Source organism: Pantherophis guttatus, chromosome 7, assembly GCF_059756535.1.
Source record: "Pantherophis guttatus breed Tessera chromosome 7, ASM5975653v1, whole genome shotgun sequence".
NCBI lineage: Eukaryota > Metazoa > Chordata > Lepidosauria > Squamata > Colubridae > Pantherophis > Pantherophis guttatus.
Genome location: NC_142069.1, coordinates 37,697,368 through 37,718,056, shown reverse-complemented (window position 1 = coordinate 37,718,056; position 20,689 = coordinate 37,697,368). Strand labels below are relative to the sequence as shown.

General features: G+C 35.3%; 1 protein-coding gene across 3 annotated transcripts in view; it reads right to left on the bottom strand.

Annotated features, from left to right (window-relative positions):
* TMCC3 (transmembrane and coiled-coil domain family 3) overlaps nt 1-20,689 on the bottom strand; it is a 109,478-nt gene that overhangs the window by 13,258 nt on the left and 75,531 nt on the right. The window lies entirely within an intron of this gene.

Sequence of the window (20,689 nt, the reverse complement as noted above, 5' to 3'; positions counted from 1 at the left end):
GAGATCACTTGCAAAACATCCCACACAGAACTTCACTTCCTCAAAAATAATGACTATTGAATTGATTAAGATTTCGAATGCAGAAATGTTATGAAAATGAATGTGTTAAATCTATCATATTGTCTCCCATAGTATTTGCATGATCAGTTTGATCTGGCAGGTTTGGCACATTCCAGGTTCCATCAATTAAAGAATGCCACCTATCAGGGTCTGGAAGTATGCCTTCTCTGTGGCATCTACCCTGGCAATGAAATTGCCCTCAAACCCCTGCAAATGCTTTTTACTTTTAAATTGAAAATGCTACATAGTCCTACCACTATTCATGAGCAAGATATGTTAGTATATAGATAGCTTCTTTTTACCTCTGTGGAAATCCATAGAAGCCTGGTAAAAATAAAAGCCTTTTCTGCATTATACCGAGCAAATAGATCAACAGATGATGCTGTTAATATGGCTCTGCACTACATCCTACAACATTCTGAATCTCCAAAGACCTATGCAAGGGTCCTCTTTGTAGACTTTAGTTCAGCATTCAATACCATCATTCCAGACACACTTCTAACTAAGCTAAACCAGCTAGAGGTACCTGAACACACTTGTAAGTGGATCATAAGCTTCCTAACAAACAGGAAGCAGCAGATGAAGCTAAGCAGAATCACATCAGATACCTGTACAATTAGCACAGTGCCCCCCCCCCAAGGCTGTGTGCTCTCTCCACTTCTCCTCTCGCTATATATCAATGACTGCATCTCTAACAATCCAGATGTTAAACTACTGAAGTTCGCAGATGACACAACAGTGATTGGTCTCATTCGAGACAATGATAAATCCACATACAGACGGGATGTTGTCCAACTAGCCTTGTGGTGCGACTGGATCAATCTGGAACTGAACACACTCAAAACCGTAGAAATGGTGATAGACTTTAGGAGAAATCTTTCCATACTTCCACCTCTCACAATACTAGACAACACAGTATCAACAGTAGAGACTTTCAAATTTCTCGGTTCTACCATATCGCATGATCAAAAATGGACACCTAACATCAAAAACGTCATCAAAAAAGGACAACAAAGAATGTTCTTTCTGCACCAACTCAGAAAGTTCAAACTGCCCAAGGAGCTGCTGACTGCATCTCTAACAATCCATCTGTTAAACTACTGAAGTTTGCAGATGATACAACAGTGATTGGTCTCATTCGAGACAATAATGAATCTGCATACAGACGGGAGGTTGAACAACTAGCCTTGTGGTGGAATCAGAACAATCTTGAACTAAGCACACTCAAAACCGTAGAAATGATGGTAGATTTTAGGAGAAACCCTCTTATATTACCATCTCTTACAATACCAGACAACACAGTATCAACAGTAGAGTCCTTCAAGTTTCTAGGTTAAAATCAAAAGGCTAACATCAAAAACGTCATCAAAAAAACACAACAAAGAATGTTCTTTCTGCACCAACCAAGAAAGCTCAAACTGCTCAAAGAGCCACTGATTCAGTTCTACAGAGGAATTATTGAGTCTGCACCTTTTTAACTGTCTGGTTTGATTCTGCAACCCAACTAGAAACACAGATTTCAGAGGATAATTAGAACTGCAGAAAAAACAATTGCTACCAACCTGCCTTCCATTGAGGACCTGTATACTGCACGAGTCAAAAATAGGGCTGTGAAAGTATTTACAGACCCCTCACATCCTGGACATAAACTGTTTCAACTCCTAACCTCAAAATGACGCTATAGAGCACTGCACACCAGAACAACTACACACAACAACAGTTTTTTCCCAAATGCCATCACTCTGCTAAACAAATAATTCCCTCAACACTGTCAAAGTATTTACTAAGTCTGCACAACTATTAATCTTCGCATCATTCCTATTACCCATCTCCTTCCACTAATGACTGTATGACTGTAACTTTGTTGCTTTGTATCCTTACGATTTATATTGACTGTTTCCTAACGTGATTTGATTGCTTATTTGTACCCTATGACTATCATTAAGTGTTGTACCTTATGATTCTTGATGAACATATCTTATCTTTTACGTACACTGAGAGCATATGCACCAAGACAAATTCCTTGTGTGTCCAATCACACTTGGCCAATAAAATTCTATTCTGTTCTATTCTATTCTATTACAATTGTTCCCTTCAGAGGTTTGTGGACTGCAGCTCTCATAATCCTCAATTTTGATCATATGTTGAGATTTCTTAAAGGGACAACTCACTACCAACTATATTGAAGGTATCAGATAGAAATAGGCTGCTAAAGAGCTATTTCAATTTCATGACTGTCTTTCTTTAAATAGCTATTCCTTTGCGTACCAGATAATCTACAGTCATGTAATAACAAGCTAGCAGGGCACTACTGCGACATTAATGTATTTTGAACATCTTTTTATTGATTGGAAATATGCTCATTTTATTACTGTTATGCAATCTATCATTCTAAGGTATGATTAAATAAAATAGTTTTACTGTTTTGGAGCAACCTTAACATATTGTCTTTTGTTCATCTACATTGCCTTTTTTAAAGAATATCACACTCCAGAAATTATAAATGAAGGAAAATAATGAAATGGGTGCATAAGCTGTCCTGAGTCTCCGGAGAAGGGCAGCATATAAATCGAACCAATAAATAAATAAATAATAAAATAATAAAATAAATTACGCTAAATAAATTTAACAGAAAGATTTTCAAGTTTCCTGCAACAATGTCATGAAATATGTATCTGAAACATTTTAATCAATGAACAAAATGTGTGTGTGTGTGTGTGTGTGTGTGCGTGTGTATAAAATACTTTGAGATACTTCAATAATTTCAGAGTAATGTAGATAGAGATAGATTAAATCTGTTTTGTTTTACATTGGCTGATAATTGTGATGCATATATCTCTCTATGTACAACTTCCTACTGAAGAACAATATGTACTTCCTTGTTCCTATGTAACAATGATGTTTTTAGATCCAACATCCGGTGATGCAATAAAAGAACTTAAAAACTTTTTAGTAGAAATTTTATAGACACAATTCTAAAGACTCTTTAGAAAGCTTCCTGATTCGCTGAACACGCTGGATGCTTGTTCTTAGTTTGTTAGTATGACAAAATGATTTCATGGGATTGTTGTAAGGAACAGATGACTCTTTATACTCTACCAGACTCAAATCAATCAATTATAGGACCTTCTCTACCATCCTTGAGTGAGCACCAAACAATGCCAGCAAAAAAAATGGCTATGCCCATGCCAATTCTTATCCTACTTCTGCTTTTTATCTTGAGTCACTGCCAAATGTTGTTGCCCTAATTTGTGAATGTTCCATTTGTTGTGGACGAGGTGTTTTACTTTTTCTTCTGATTTTCTGTCATCCTATTTTGGAATATCACCAACTGGCAAGAAAAACCACTATCAATCAAGGAACTGCAGAGGAATGGTATGAATTTGACTTTAGGATTCTTCTCTAAGTTGGCAGGTTTGCCTTTTCTCTCACACCCTATTGGAACATCTCCCAGGTTAAAATAATATAAAATAAATATATTGGAACATACCAGGACATAAGTTGGCACTAGGAGGCCAACTCTGACTGTGCAACTAGTGGATTGGGAAGGGGAGGAGGAATAATTGAAGCTAATTTGCTGCAGGTAACCACTTTCTTACTTCAAGGAGATGGGGAAAGGTAGTGATTAAAACTGGTGAATAAAAGTGTTCACTAGTTCTGCATTATTTTTTTGGTTATTTATTCACAGACTAGAGGTACGATAAAAGCAATATATGAGAATGTGGCAGAAAAATATTATCAAAGCATTAACTGTTAAATCAAACAGATAGTGTCATGATTGCAATACAAGAGAAAGACAAATAGTTTGTTAAATATACCTCAATTGTGATAATAGTAAGTCACTAGTACAATACCATATGAAAGTATGGTTTCTTTCTCTTATAAAAAGAACCATATTTTCACAGCTGTGTTGACAAAAATTGACCAAATATTCATATTAATCATGAAAAAAAAAACCACTAACTTCTCAATCCAAAGTTCTACCATAACCAACATTTCAAAGAAATGGTTGAAGGTCACAAAATTTCAACTTTTCCATTAAATAAGACACCACTCTGGACCAATCACACCCTTACGTTTTGCTTCACCTTGTCAGACTTGATACTATGGATAATTTGTTCTTCATCTCCAAATTAGCATATTCTTCTCTGACACTTTTTAATTGTTTTGGAACTTCAGCATGATCAATGGCTAAGAACTGTGGGAACTTAAATTCAACATGTCTGATGGCATCAAATGCTCCCTTTACAAACTGCTCCACACACAGATGACGCAGATGAAAGCTATTAGCAACAGGACAATAATTTTTCTTCTCTTTCCATGCTAAAGCAACAATTCTTTGATTGTTTTAAAATATTCAATGCTGTATTCCACCTGGAACAATCTGTTCAAGCCTTTGCTAGAAATTAGTGTCTTCAAGCCATACCCCTTGCTTCAATAGCAATTATGCCAATCCATGTTACTTCTAGTTTGCATAATAAACCAAAGTTTTCAAAAACATTAATGAAAGAAAAATAATAAAAACAGTACAATATGTTAATAAATAGCACAGGGAAAACAGCACAGATTTATTCTAAAAGGGCACAGAAGCTGCTTAGCTTTCCTGAGAGATTTGGCTTATTTTTCTTCCCTGTTTCTAATTCATGAAAATGGAGATCTGCAAGCATTGTCACTTTTCCAGATTATTAAATGTATCATAGAAACTAAAATTAGTCTCACATCATAAACTGCTGTTGCAAAATATATTCTCATTCCAGTAAAGAAAAATTGTGTCTGAGGAATGCACAGTAGCTTAACTGTAAACTAATTGTCACATAATTATTAAAGAGCCTGCAGGTTTCCAAATTCCAAGGAAACATCCTTTCAGCTTTTGGTTTACCCTTCTGGAAAAACTTGATCGTTATAATATTTTTAAGCTTAAATGTTACTCTATAGAATTTGATGATATTTTTTATTTAATAAAAATAGAATTTAGGCATAGTTTGCTGAAAAATCAAGATCATAATAATTAAATATGACATGGGATCAAACTGATTTATTATAGCTTGCAAATTATAATGGTATTTCTGAAGTTACAAACAGCATGATCGTATTTATTTAAAATGAAAGATTCAGAATATGGTCTTAATTCTACAAAAATGTTTTTAAAATTCCAATTTGAGTGGTATAATACTGAATATGGATAACATTGATGAATGATAAAGTTGTTTCTATTTGAAAGCAATTGCCACAACTCCATTTTATGGCCTCTTTCACAATAGGATATATAAATATTATTTCTTTAGATAAAAAGGAAAATAATCATTTGCTAGCATTGACTTCTGTCTCCCAAATTCAAAAGTCATACCCTACAAGTAAAACTTCTTCCATACTCTTATAGGCTCCTAGTGCTGGAAGTTTATTTTATGTTTGCCAAAGTTTTTTTAACTCTCTCTCCCAACCCCTCTGAAATAGGTTCTTAGCATGACTAATCAATAAAATGCTACCGCTACTACAATAAATTGGGTGGTTTGTTGTGCAATAAATATGAGCATTCAGCACAGTCAATGTTAAGCAATAAATGCTAGAGCTCTACAAAGATTTTTTTTAAAGGTGATTTACTATGTGTGGAAATGCACACAAGCCCTGTACATCTCTACCAATCATTAAAGCAGCCATGTTATTTACAAGGCAGAGGTGCCTGCATCTATAGTTATGGTTGTACGATGTACACATCACATTTTTCTTCAGTGGACCAGTGTCTTTCTGCCTGCATCTTCCCAGACTATAGGATAAGCTTTAGAAACAACAAAGTATTTTAACAATTTGAAAATAAATGTACTATACATGTATGTTTCCCCAGATTACAAGATATCTTTTTTAAGGCTTTGCCCATCCCTAATAAATAAGTTTATCACCACCTTTGCTAAATGTACAAACCAGCTGCTATAAATGAATACTGATTTATGAAAGCCAAACTAAGCTATTAATATTTAAATGATTTACCTAACATCACTTTTCCATATGGCAATCTAATATAATTAAATAATTATTTAACAGAACAGGTATAAAATTCCTCTCAGCTGAAACACCACCAAAATTATAATTATTTCATCTCTAATCAAGCAGCCTTCTTTTCCACATCTATCATTTATCCCTTCTGCCAAAGTTTAAAGACCAGTACCTAATTAATTGAAGAAATCGGTAACAACAGTTTTGAATTAAGCACAATTTCTTTTACCAAAATTAAACTTTTAATAAATTATTGCAAAGATAAGATAAGGCAGTTTTATATTATTGTAATGACAAAGTGAGCTGTTAGTATTGTCTTCCACCAGAATTTTTCATAATTCAATCCATTTCTTATGGTTTTTAACCTTCATGAAGCTCTTATGGGACCATAATAGGGATCTATTCTTCCTATTTCTTGCATTTATTCCGAAGAAAAATAGAAAATATGAATTTTAAGGAACTCGAAGCTACCTTTCCACCAAAACTACAGGACTAACTGAACAAGGTTTTGCTAACTTTAAAGACTGCTTAACAGGAAAACAAAAAAGAAAAATGGGGATATACTAAACTTTTGATGAGAGCAAGTAGCAGTGGCACCTGTAACTTGTACCACAGTCAAACCCTTTAGGGCAGTGGTTTTTAACCTGTGGGTCGCGACCCCTTTGGGGGTCGAATGACCCTTTCACAGGGGTCGCCTAAGACCATCGGAAAACACATATTTTCAATGTCTTAGGAATGTCTTAGGAATAATTTTATGGTTGGGGTTCACCACAACATGAGGAACTGTATTAAAGGGTCGCGGCATTAGGAAGGTTGAGAACCACTGCTTTAGGGAGTCTTAGGAAGTTTCAAAGTTGACCACTTATAAGACAAATGAACATTGTTTTAAACACATATTATTGGCCTTCTAAATACTTCAAGCATAACTTGCAGTATGTACTTTTTTACACCATGTAACCATGTTAACATTAAGGCAAGAAGATAATTCTCTGCTCAGGGATTCTTACACTAAAATTCATGTGTACCATACCTATAGTCCAAATCTACTCCTAGTTACCCTGTTTCCCCCAAAATAAGACATTCCCTGATAATAAGCCCAATCGGGCTTTTGAGTGCATGGCAATAAGACCAAGTGCTTATTTCAGGGTTCAAAAAAATATAAGACAGGGTCTTATTTACGGGGAAACACGGTACAATTTATTGTAATCTGTTCCGTGTAAAAAAAAAAAAATCACAACTCCTCTATCACTGGATTGTATTCCGAGTAATTTTTCAGCAAAAGCGTCCAGAATGCTCCTTTCATAGACAGATGTAGATCATATGTGGATAAAAATTTTTTTGCATCTTCAGCTGTCAAAGTATGTTTCTCTTGATCTTCTATTTTAATTTGAATTGTTTACATATTCTATTTGTGAAAGCAATGAAAAATTTAAAGTGTAACCACTAGCTATAATACCTTATTCCAATGCCAAATCCAATCTCTCAAAGCTGCCATCAAATCAGTCTGTTTTTATTAGAAAAGGGGCAACTGTATATACTAAAATTATTTTAAATCACCTGACTACTGACCTTCTGAATAGTCACAGAAAAAAATTAAAAGTTATGCAAATTCTGATTTGGAGAATGAGACTACTGTGGAAGTTAGCATGGTGAATATATCAATGTATGCAGATCCAAATACAGAACATTATATTTCATAGATTAATATATACAATTTTTGTTGCATTAATTGTTTTTTTATTTCAACTGGAGGACATGGAGCATGGTGGCTCATGTGGTTAGGATATTGGGCTGATGACCAGCAGGCTCATGTTCAAGACCCAATTGCTGCCATGTGGCAGGGTGAACTCCCATCACTAGCTCCAGCTTCTGCTGACCCAGCAGTTCGAAAGTTCGTGATCATGGGAAGATAGATGGCTACCACTTTGGGGGGTAGCTCAATAAGACATGAAAAAAGCCTGGGCAACAGTGATATCACCAGCTAATTCTCTCAATCCAGAAGCACTTCAGTTCTCCTGACACAAATATCGTAGCAGGGTGGATTTGATTTAAATCAAATTGATTTAAATCACGATTTAAATTATGATTTTTAAAGAGCAACTGTCATCTCTGTCCTGCAATGGCCCCTCCTCTGACCTGATGTTGACTCACCAACAGTCCCATTCACTTTAATCGGACAGCTGGTGATGCAGCAGTGACACAACACGGTGAGGGACATGGCGGACAGAAGGTGAGTGCATGCCTGCTAACAGGCACTGCCATGATGGATCTGAAATGACAGGTGTTCTTTAATTGTAAGGACTCATTCTTGCTGGTAGTTAGAATCTTTTATTTTATTATCTGCAAACAAAATGAAGGTTTCCTATTTAACTTGCAGCACTTGGATTCATTGAACAAGTTTACCAAAAATGTAAATATTGCAGAATATACAGCCTCATCCTACATAACTAAACTCCATTTCATGCAGAATAAACTAAGTTATTAATGTATCTTAAATAGAAAACTATCTTTAGATAGATTTTTACTCCAAAAGCATTTTATTAAAATAAATTTGATTAAAAAATCTGATTTAAATTTTTAAAAAATCCAATTTAAATAAAAAAATCCAATTTAAATAAAAAAAACTGATATTTTTTTTAATCATCAATTTTTATCCACCCTGTACAGTAGTAGTATAACAGAAGGACAAGGTATTAGCCATTATAACTAACTTTCAAGTACAATCTTTGGAATTCAAAGGGCAATTTCAAAGACTTGGTCTCAATGTTGTACTAACCCAAGGTTGTCTAACTATAGTCTACCTACCAAAGGAATTTAAACTAATTGGCTTTGAAACACATGGAAACCATAAATCATATTTGAAAAAAAGCTGTAGTTTCAAATAATATAACAGGACAATTTAAAACTAGTAAATTATAATAGTTTTACAACCAGCCATAATATTTTGAGTAATATTACCATTTTTATATACATATTAAACACTGGGTCATCAGAAATTTGCAAAATTATATTATGGTTTCTTAAATACTGTCAGGCCTATGAATGTAGCATGGCTCAGCAGTTTAAAAATTAACCTCAGACTTGAAAAGTATGTGCCATAGCTGATGTAATATTCAACTTGTTCAGATATTGGAGATTCAAAAGTCATTTATTACCATTTTATTAGCTTAAAATGGCCTGACAAATATACCTGGCTTATACAAATAAAACTGTATATTTATCTTGAAAGACAGTCTACTATTCATTACTCTCATGAACACTGTAAAAAAAAAAATCACTAAGTAAAATAGGAAATGTCTAAAATTTTATTTGGGCCTTTCAGAGTCCGAAGACATTGTACGTATTACAATTTACATTTTGAAAGATCCAAAAATTTGTTTAGTCGCACTGGAATAGATATTATATTATTTAATACTTCATTTTTTTAATGTGACCCTACCCATCTCACTAGAGTGACTCTGGGTGGCTAGCAATGCAATAAAAACTTTTCAAAATATTTCAAACAACAAACCACAATATACTAAAAAATAAATACAAAACATCCTTCTCTCTCTCCAAACGGCTACCACATGCTACATCCATGTAACAACAAAAATCACAAAATCCCATGGACTCAGACTAACCTGCTAACCCACATGTCCAGGAACAAAACCAGCCCTTTAGGTTTTTCTAACAAGGATTGGGGACAGTCTAATTTCAGGGAGTAGGTTTTAAATGATAATGCTGTGATGTGGGAAATACATCTTAATTTACAAATCTCAGAGGAAAACAAATATTTTGTCCAGGTGTGTTAAGAGTTTCTCTATTCCCTTCATAATTTGTTTGATATAAATGGGAATTATTCCAGATCATTTCTATTCCACTGCATCATGTGAGCCATCTCCCTCTACAATAACTGAGCAGATTCACTTATGGCTCAACTGTGAGGCAAGAGGAAGTCTAGGGCAGACAATTTCCCAATTGTATGGACTATTGAAGTTCATCCACTGTGGCAGTTATTCTAGCAGGAATGATGGCTTTACAGTTTGTAAATAAAGTGTAAAGTGGGCAAGGTTTGAATTGACAGGTTTCTGTCATGGAGCCATGGTAGCACAGTGGTTAGAATGCAGTATTGCAGGCTGACTGCTCACTGCCAAGAGTTCGATCCTGACCAGCTCAAGGTTGACCCAGCCTTCTATCCTTTTGAGGTTGGTAAAATGAGGACCCAGTTTATTGGGAGCAATATACTGACTCTGTAAACCGCTCAGTGAGTGCTGTAAAGCACTGTAGAGTGGTATATAAGTCTAAGTGCTATTGTTATTCTATCACTTTTTCTGTTTGCCTCAGCATGGAACAAGCTATCTATTGGTCCTGATGGAATATGTGCCTACTTTTAAAAAAGCTCTCCTCCGCCATAGCTGAACCACTAAGCACCATCTATGAAGTATATTTTAGAATGAGCTCCTTGCCTGACCTATGGTCATTAGCAACAGTCATACCTATCTTCAAAAAAGGTGACCCTGGCCTTGTTGAAATTATAGACCAATCTCCCTTTGCTGCATCACCTGGAACCCACACTGTATTTCGGACATTAATACATTAGAGAGGGTCCAGAGATATTTTACAAGAAAAGTACTCAACTCCTCTGCTCGCAATAAAATTCCTTATACCACCAGGCTTGAAATTTTAGGCCTGGATAACCTTGAACTATGCCATCTACGTTCCGACCTAAGCTTAGTACACAAGATTATCTACCATAATGTCCTACCTGTTAATGACTACTTTAACTTCAACCCCATAACACAAGGGCTATCAATAGATTCAAACTAAATGTAATCCGCTCTAATATTGATTGCAGAAAATACGACTTCAGCAATAGAGTATTAAATGTCTGGAACACTCTACCTGATCCTGTTATTAGTTTATCTAACCCCATACCTTTTACCTTAAATTGTCTACCATGGAGCTTACACGTTTCTTAAGCGGTCCCTAAGGAGGCATGCATAAGCGCACCAGTGTGCCTACCCTCTCTGTCCTACTGTCCCCATTTATATATACTCATTTTATGTGTTTATGGCTATGTTTTAGTTATTTATATCCATTTATTTGTGCCATTTTTCATGTGTCCATGTCTATGTCTATACTGATACTTGTTTCCTTATACTTGTTGATAAATCAAATAAATAAATAAATAGAAAGAACTGTGCATAGTAGCAAGCTGTTCTTTTGTCCTTTCTCTCCTTTTTATGTATGTCTGGAGAGACTTTTTATTTACTTTATTTATTCCTCATATTTTTATAACTGCTCATCACACAAATATGACTCTGGTAGTGTACAATAAAAAAAAACAATCATTATAACAGACAATTAAGTATTCCATGCTTAAGAAATCAATATTGTTAAGAAAAACTAAAAGAGATCATCTTCAATAGAACCAATGTGTAGCCATTGCACCAGTTCTCTAGTTTCCTTGAGATCCCCAAGCCTGTTGATACAGCCATATTTTGAGGCTGCAGGAGGCTGACAAGGATGAGCTAGTTTTATCTCAGGGGGAAGGATGTTCTACAGGGTGGGCACCATAACAAAAAAGGCCCATCTTCTGGGTCTCACCAGATGTATCTCTTTAACAGATAGAACATGCAACATACTTCTGCTGGACATGATGGGATGAGCAGATATTATTAGGAAGAGATCAAATAACCCATAGCTAGAGAACTTGCCAAAACTTGGGACAGGGCCATGAATTTCAATTTTTGATCTCAGTATTTGTATTTGTAAAGTGGCAGTATGAAACTATGCTTTGTGAGATTCTGAGTTCTAGTCCCACATTAAGCACAAAAACAAGCTAAGTGATATTAAGCCAGTCACACGCTCTCAGGCCAACCCACTTCATAGGGTTGTTGTGGGGGGAAAAGAGGAGAAAGATGGAGTGTCATGTAATGTTCCCTAATTTGAATTAATAGAGATGGAATAAAAATCTAATAAATAAAGTAGTAATTGATGAACTCGTTTAAAAGCAGAAATGAAAGCATAGCAGCATTATGACCCTTGATGGTTTCCGTGGTATGACCTCATGATAAGTCTGGAAATCTAATTTTATTCTTATTTTTGTGAAAAGAGGAAAAGTATGTGTTGAGGTAAGATTAAGACGGTAAGCAATTATTGGCCAGCAAAAAAAGCAAAGATTAGCTAACAGTTCTCCATGATATATAAGCCAGCATTGGCAAGTGCTGCTTACTTCATTGTCTATGGCTTTGTAAACAAATCCAGATTCACAGCAGTCTTGAGGTTCAATTCCAAAAGAATAAATGTGGTATATACATTGTAAACTCAGTTCCAAAAGGTCTGAAAACCAAAAGGCTCATCATTTGAAAATGCTTTGAATAAAAAATGAAGTTTAATTGGATATTCCATTTATGGTTATACTAAAGCAAATTGTTCTGTGTATTTGCAGATTATAGTTGTAAAATAGAATTTTCCATTTTATTTTCGCCAAAAAGTAGATACATATATACATATAAAACAAACCAGTTTTATTTTTTGAACAAGTGCTTTTCTCCTGAGACCATCAACGATACTGAGTGAGAAGTTATAGTAAAACAGAAACTCTTCTTGAGAAAGTGGGAAACTCCCTGTACTATGCAAAATATCTAATGCAGTCAATTTGTATATAAATAGTAGCTTTTATAGACAACTAAGAAAGAAAGGGACAAGCATGCAGCAAAACAGTATAGCGCCATATAATTTTTTTAAAAAAATATTACATTATTTACAAGTACTCAGCAATGCCAGCTCTGGCTTGGCCCCTATTTTCATATCTAACTAACTTTTTATTTTCAACAACTGAAGTTTTTTCTTGATCACTGTGAGAAATTGAAACAACCCTTCCCTTTCCACACAAGAACTTAATTAAATTATAAAAACATGGCTTAATCCTTCTTACAAATAAGGATTTGACTAATCTAATAATCTAATAATAATACATTGAACTGAGAACTCTTAAAAGAGCTTTGTGCTCAGCAGATACTTTAAGTCAGGAAAGAATTGACTAAAGTAAGAGTAAAAAAGGCAATGAAAGTAAAGTAAAAGAGTGATGAAACAAAATTAAACCCAGTTTTTTCTATTGCAGGACAGAACAAATCTATGCTAGAATAAATTTCTCACTGAATAAGTCAGAGGGCCCCCAACCTTTTGAGCACCAGGGACCAGTTCTGTGGAGAAAGTTTTTTTCTGCGGACCGGAGAGGGCATGGTATTGTGTGCTGCCTGCATCCCACAGATAGGGCTTTGTTTGTGCGGCCCAGTTGCTGGGATGCCGGGAACCAGTGCTGGTTCTTTCCCTTTTAAAGATTGTGACAAAACCACAATAAGCATGTACTTAAATGCAGTAGCTCAGGACAACCGTTTCCATAATACCTTCCAAAAGCAGAATCATCAATCAAAATTGGATTCACATATTGCACTAAGTCATACTGTGCTTTATTTTTATTTAGCCTGTGTGAATGAAGTCTGGAATTTCATTAATAAACCAGGTTAAAGGAAGTTACCCCAAAATCATGCTGTCATGGATTATAATATACAGGTACGGGGATGGATTCCCTTGGCTTTCTTTCCTTCCCACCAAACATCACTAAGTGGAATGAAATATCCACCAATCACTCTGGTGAGATAAGGATAGAAACAGCTGAGGAGTCACAATTTTACAGATGGTTAGACTGGTGAATTTAGTCCCAGGAAATTCCCTCGGATATTGCACAAGCCTTTTGCACAAGTGAGTTTAAAGAGAGGCTGGCAACTGATACCGTTTAGCACTATTCTGGAATACAACTAAACCCACCTTTCAAAACAGTTCAAGCACGAGCAGAAAAGTTTGCAAATATCTGTACTCTGAAGCATCAGAAAAATCAGCTCTACTTCTCACTTCACTGTGCAGGTCACCCCCTTCTACTATCACCAATAGTCAGCTGCTGTGCAGGCTGATCCAGATCTCTGAAGGCTCTGCTTTCAAGACTTGTCTGGTATGGGATGGGGGGATGGGGGGAAGCCATGTTTGAACGATCTGGATTCTCCTGCTGCTCAAAAAGAATGGTCCTATAAAGCAGGGGTCTCTAACCTTGGCAACCTTAAGACTTGTGGACTTCAACTTCCAGAATTCCTCCCAGAAATCTGGGAGTTGAAGTCCACAAGTTTTAAATTTGCCAAGGTTGGAGACCCCTGCTGTAAAAGTGAATGACTACAAATCAAAATGACAGGGTATACCCACATTAGCCTAAAATGGGTGGTAGTGTCAAGATCTCTTTTCTCAGGGATTACTTGACTACAACATCAACTGGATGTTAAGTGAACTGCATCCCTTTTCACACACACACACACACACACACACACACAAGCAAAAACTGTGCTGCTTTTTTTTTTTTTTTTGCCTTTTAAAGGGGAAAATCCTATTTTAATGCTGAAACAACTAAGAATGACTTTACTGTCTCAGCTATGGGTTCAAGAGCCCTGGTGGCGCAGCAGACTAAAGCACTGTTATTAACACCAGCTGCCTGCAATTACTGCAAGTTCAAATCTCACCAGGCTCAAGGTTGATTCAGCCTTCCATCCTTTCTAAGGTAGGTAAAATGAGGACCCAGATTGTGGGGGCAATAAGCTGACTTTGTATAAAAATATACAAAAGTATGAAGGCTATTGCTTAACGCATTGTAAGCCGCCCTGAGTCTCCGGAGAAGGGCGGCATATAAATAAATTTTTAAAAAAGATGAAATCAAGGCAATGGCATGAGGACATGGCAAAAAAGAAACTTTCCAGGTCATACTTTGGGACATATGGTGAGAAAATGCCAAAATGCTTTGTGATAAGACAATTCTGGGAAGAAAACTATGTTTTACCCACCACATGAATCCCAGGATAGGATAGCAGCTGAGGAAAGAACAATTAACACATTATTAGAACCACAAATGTTTTATCTAAAACAGAAGCTGGGTTGCCCCTATTTGGTCAACAGGCACAGTCGCCTAAGGATATTCTGATGATAATTATATGCCAGAGGCTAAAGCAATCCTGGCGAGTTTTCTGATATGCCACTATTTTTACCACATCACCTTCTTTTTCTCTTCTGGATTTGCTTTACGCAGCTGCTCTGAGGCTCAGGGTGGCTGCTTGGGGTAAGGGTTTCTGGACATGTCCTCATCCATCAGGATAGCTAGCAAAGCAAAAAAGTTGGACTGGAAAGCTTCATGTAGAAATGAAGATGCTCCAATATTGATGCACAGCTTAATCAATCAGTTCATGAACTGGCACCACTTGGTTACTTTTGTGCTATAATCCTGAAACTGGATATCTAAATATGCCAGGATGACTTTTGTGTAAACATTAGTACTGAGAAATAAATCAAAGTCTACTCCAAGGATTAAATCCAATAACCTCCAGAGTATACAGGCATCATGCCAGCTGGCATCACATCTGAACATTTTGCATAGAGACAGCAACTATGACAAGAGTGCAAAATAGAGTCCCTTCGTTTCCTGCATACTTCAGAAATGTCTGCCAGCTATGAGTCTTTCTACGTTTTCCAATAGTACCTATCTACAAACTGTCAAAAGAATCATACAAAGGAGTTGAGAATAGAAAAAATATCTAAGAACAGCCAAAAATATTTGGTTTAATAATATGTGATGAAATATTGGTTGAGTTAATAAAGGATACTTGGGGATGTACGATTCTGAATGTGGGACAGATGATTATATGTATATGATTATTCATATATCATATGATATGTGTATATTAAGTTTTAAATTGTTTTTAACTTTTATATTTATGTATTTGATCTTGGCTGTTCACCGCCCTGAGTCCTTCGGGAGAAGGGCAGTATATAAATATAATAAATAAATAAATAAATAAATAAATAAATAAATAAATAAATAAATAAGTAGTGTTAGGAAGGAATCTTAAAAAAAAGCAAGGATGAAAGACAGGAAAGAAGTGAAATTACAGAAAAAAGAAAATGGATGGATGGATGGATGAATAGAAAATGTGATTTTTATAAGGTCTTCCAAAAGAAGATATGGTGAACTGAAGCTTCTTAGAGCTGACAACCATGGAAAATACCAAGAAACCAGAAAATAGACCAGGACCTAGGAACCTCTCCAGATAAACAAAAGAGCAAATGTACTCTGGTCAGCTCTTCCTTGTGCTAGACAGCTATTTTCAAGGGGTTTAGGCGTAGGGGTTTGGGTGCTGGGAGACTATGGAATTGCTCACAAACACAGTGGAGCCATTTAAAGGGCACTAAATTCGCAAATCTCACTTTTTAATCACCTTTGAAAATTGCCTATTAACCACTTTAAAGTTATTAGAGATGTTCTGAATAAGAAGTTTGAAAAGCCTTTATTGGGAGAGTTAATCTTCAAATCTGAACAAAAGAAAATATAATTATAAGCTTGAGAACCTAAAGAATGTGATTAACAGCAAAAAGGTAATTAAGATTTTAATCTTAAAAATTTATAAATGGACTAAGGGTCCAGATATATTTGTAATATTGAAACTTTTTAAAAAAGATTTTGAAATTTTAAAGAGCAAATAGATTTCATATGATCTGTTTCGGTTTTTGAAAGACATAAAAGGGACAAGTAATGTCAGGATTTTAAAACTGCATCTTAGAGGGGACATCTTAGATTTTAGGTAGAGGAAAAAAACCTATAAGGCTATAAAATGCAAAATATTATAACTTCTCTAATAAAGTTCTAGTAATTTTTAAAGCTATGGAGAAAAATAAAAACATTAACTAGAACTCTTAGTAAATTATTTAAATTATCAACCCTCTTACACTGAAGTCCTACATATGTTTTATTGGCATCTATTAACAGTCCTTATGTAGTAATGTAAAAGGTTCTTATTTAATCTATGTCCTACAATTAATATTTTATTATATTAATTAGAAAAAAATAATTTTAAAGCACTGATGAAGTGAATATTTTAAAATTTAGTTCATTGGCACCATGAATGATTCAACAAGTGCACACCAAAAGAAGGCAAAACAGAATCTTAGTTTTAAAATGAAGAACTGGAATATTGTGTAACATAATAGACAGATAATAAATAGTTCTTATAAATTATATCAACAATACCTAATGTAACTTTCTTGGCTGTCTCTTAAAAAGAGATATCTTTTCAAGCAATAGGAACAGCTGCAATATGTATTTTGACAACAGAGGTTATGGGTAGGTTGAAACTATATATTCATCTATCAATCTGGTGATAATGTTAATAACATTTGGATTCTTCCATTACTCCACCTGGAAGATGTTTGATTTCTAATTCTTTGGATCACATATCTGTGTTAGCAGGTTTCTTGTGTGTCTTGCCTATTAATTTCCATAACCCTTCCTTCTAAACAAAAATAGCTTTTACTCTGGAAAGTAAGATTAGGACTGTCATCTCTTCATTTCAAAAAAGCATGAACACAATATTCTCTGTGCCAAGATCTTGTTACACAGAAATTCCATTTACATAAATTAAGAAATAGTATGATAGGGCTTCTCATAAATATGAAGCTGGCAAGAAGAATAACTCATTTTATCCAGTTTTTTAAAGCAATACCTTCCCTCTCCACTATAGATAATATCCTTGGACAGAATCTCAGGAACTATGAAAGTAGTAGACATATTAAACACTTCCCACCAACATAATCTATATATTTCCTAGGTAAAGTTAAAAAAAATATTAATTTCATTACAGAATAATTTAATTGTACACAGGGAGTAGAGATTCTACTAAGGTAATGTGCCAATATCAAAGGCATGCAAATGAGTTTATTTTAAATATTTAATTGTAAGGAAATATTTGCTTATCCATAAGTGTATATGAATGAAATGGAAGGCCCAAAGGGAGATACTAACATTTCAGAAAAGGAAGATTCTTAACCTTTCCCAACACAGATAAGTAATCCAAGCATTGTTTCAAGCTGTGCAATTCATCTATTTTGAAGCAGTAGCCTCATTTCAGAAAAAGTCATAGATCAGGCAAAATATTTATGTAAATAAACAAGTTATTATTTTCTTTTTATTAAACATAGTTTTACCTACTGAGGAATCAAGCCTTTGCTCCATTTGCAGTTAGGAGTGAAGCAAATGCTAGCTAATATAATCTTAGTCCAAGCTTTTCTCCAAATCTCAAATTTCTCCAATTTAGGGTTATTTCACATTAGTATTTAAACTATTATTTATTTAAACTATACAAGAAAAAATAGATAATATTGTATGATTTTATTCCTTTTATTTTTGTAGAACAACAAAGTAAGTTTTGGAAACAGATATTCAGAAGTAGTGATCTGTCACATCTAGAAAGATCAGAATCATGAAGCAACAGTTTTCCCTGTGACCTTCTACAGAAATGAAAAATGGAGTTTGGAGAACCAGACTAGAAAGAGTATTGACACTCTGGAACTTTATTGTTGGAGAAGACTCCTAAGAATATGGTGGTCAGCCAAGAAAACAAAGAAATGGATAATTGAACAGATCACTCCAGAATTCTTGAGGCACAAATGACCAGCCTCAAATTACCATACTTTGCACATTATGCGAAAATGTAGCTCTTGTGCTTGAAAGATGGAAGAGAAGGAGAGGAGAGGAGAGGAGAGGAGAGGAGAGGAGAGGAGAGGAGAAGACAAACAGCAGTAAGACTCAGTTACATTGGCAATGAGCGGCCTGTTGGAAGAAATGTGACAGATTTTTCCTTTTAAAAAAATCTATCTGGTCATTAAAAATTGATAGTATATAATCAATTAATTAATAAAGCAATGCTTACTGAAGAACAGATATTCTATATTCTCTTTAAATTTCTGTGTAATATCCATCAATAAGCAAGAGTTCCCTTTTATTCACACAAGAGGATTCTCACTTTGGGGATCTGCATGCCCCAAACCGCATCAGAGGGATTGGGACCCATTAAAGCAAATCTGCAGGGATAGGGAACATGAAATATAGGCACTTGGCAGCAGAACAAAAATTTGATTGTGTCAGCCCTTCAAGATAGTCCAGATAGGAAGTCAGAACCATGAGTACTAATACTACTTTTATTGTAAAGTTACAGTAACAGAATCTTGCAAGTCTGAAAGCACTTCCCCCTCTTCCCTGATTTCACTTTTTGAAATACTTTCTCGTCCCTCATCCTTCCTTTGGACTCAGATTTCTCTTATCAGACCATTGTGTAGGCTTTGGTTCTTCCTCTGGTCTCCCATGGTTGTTCTCTAAGCCCATTATACTTCCTACTTCTTCCATGTAATGTTTACATTAGCTATTTGTTTTTAATTTATTTCCACTACTTAAATCTCATCCCAATTCTAACATATAACAATAAATTAACAATAAATTAAAGCATACAATACAGAGAACCAAGATCAAGTAAAACATGTGATATAATAAGGCCCAGAAGCAACTCAAAGCCAAAGCACTCAAGCAAGCTCAAACAATATGGTTTTAATTAGCATGCAGATGATAAGCAGGATTCTGGCTGGTCCTGCATTCTTGGAGTACCAGCCAGATATTTCAGTGTTTGAAATGGTCATACACTGTCAGCTGAAGGCAGGGATGGACAGCTGTTTTCAGTGGATACTTCTAAGGAGTGGATATTTCAGTAATTTTACAACATTTCTGCCATATCTCTATGAAGTTTCTTTCATCTTACGGCCAGCCCATGGGTATGACAGCTTTAAGTTGTCCTGAGCTGTTATGGTGTTGAAGTACCATCTTTCCTCTTATTCCATCACTGTCCAAGGACAACTTCAGACTGAATCAAATCTGTTACTCTATGTCAACCTACACCCTGAAGGGAAGTCAGACGACTGCACTGACATGAAACAGAAGCAGGAAAGGATTGGTACTGTGGAAAGCAAATTTCATGCCCATTTGATTTTTTGCTAATTCAAGGATAGGTCGATAGCATTTCAACTGAGCAGTAGGGAAATGCTTACAGGCTAACATATTTGGAGAGCAGCAGCTTGCTTTTTACTACTGGTTTTAGGAATGTTTATTTCACTGCTGTCTCACGATATTTATGGAAAAATCACTGCACATAATCTCTGAGAAACAGCATGTGGCTGCAAAAATCACTGTCAGTGACTGTGTAGTAGGAATGGCATCGCTGGATTCCTCATCTTTACTTTCAATAAGTCCTGGGAACATTTTCCAGTATTTATTATGATGTCATCATTAGGAAAGGCAGATTTAATCTCTTCATTCCATTTTCTTATTCTAAAATATTCCCAGAGAGGTTCGTGTTTGCAAAAACAAATAAGCTCTCAAAAATGGCATTGGAGAAGTTTAACCCCTAACCCCACCCAAGATGCCCCTGGTCTGGTCAAATCTGAATTAAGCTGGCACATTTCAATCACACAGATCACATCCATTCTGGCCCTGCATTCCATGAGTACCAGGTCAGATATTTCAGTGTTTGAAATTGTCATACACTGTCAGCTAAAGCAGGGATGGACAACTGTTTTCAGTGGAAAGCCATACCGGACCTTATGTTTTTCAAAGAAAAGTGAGGCTACTGAAAATGCGCTTGTCACCGGACACAAAAAATAATTAAAATAAATAATTAAATAATTAAAATGAAGTCAATTAATACAATTACTCTACATTTATTTTATAAATTCTCTCTCT